Consider the following 1,044-nt stretch of genomic DNA (forward strand, 5'->3'; position numbering starts at 1 on the left):
TTTGTAAATTTGTGTTTTGTATTTTCTTATTTTAATAAAATTACGAAAATATTTAGTAACAAAAAATAATTAATAAAAAATAGTCAAAATTTACTTTATTTAACATTTATTAATTGTTAAAATAATTAATGAATATTAAATAAGATAATTTTAGACTATTTTTTTGTCTCTCTAATATTCTCAATAAATAGAAAATGGATGATATAGACCAATAAAAAAGGATGATATAATAATGTAGACAATTCTCTTCATATTATTATTATAGTTAATTAGAGTATAATTAAAAAATTTTATGGGCTAACAAACTATAACTCAAATGACATAATTTTTTCATACTTACTTAAAAATTATAAATTTGAGTCTCACTTTTAATTTAAAAAAATAAAAATAAAAAATTCTTTGCGATGGTAGATAGGACGTATCTAGAAAAGAAAAATAAATATCCAAATTCAAACTTTGAATAAGATAACTATTTAAAGAACTTTGAATTGCAACACAAAATCATGCCTAAAAATAATAATGATATGGAAATAATGCATATAAAAAGCCTCGGTCACGCTTTTGGTATGAAACTCTCCATCGCATTTATTTCTTGTCCCTGTTTGCATTTACGGTATAAATTTCAAATGAGCTCAATCATGACGCAAATCACCCATCATATTCTTCCACTTTTGACCATGTAACTCTCAAACTCGAATGCATATAGTACAAGATTTAATAGCTCTATTTCCCTTTTAGGTGCTCGGATTTGCCAATTCACCATGATCAAGAAAGGTGAAAAGGGGAGCACCATATGGTCCATTATCTTTTTTTTTCTTTTTAAGGATTTAGTTAATTTATTAAGATGTTAAAATATTTATACAACTGAGATTTTGGTTGAGTGGTTAAATATGGTGTCTGTTAATATGTTGTACTTAAATTCAAATCTTGATGATCACCGAAAAATAGATAGAATATTTAAATATGTGTATAAGTGTGTGGTAGTGTGTGTGAGTATATTATGTAATACTTAAGATTGAGAATTATTCAATCTATTCAATCTAT

The sequence above is a fragment of the Arachis ipaensis genome, chromosome B04 (assembly GCF_000816755.2).
Source record: "Arachis ipaensis cultivar K30076 chromosome B04, Araip1.1, whole genome shotgun sequence".
NCBI classification, from domain to species: Eukaryota; Viridiplantae; Streptophyta; class Magnoliopsida; order Fabales; family Fabaceae; genus Arachis; species Arachis ipaensis.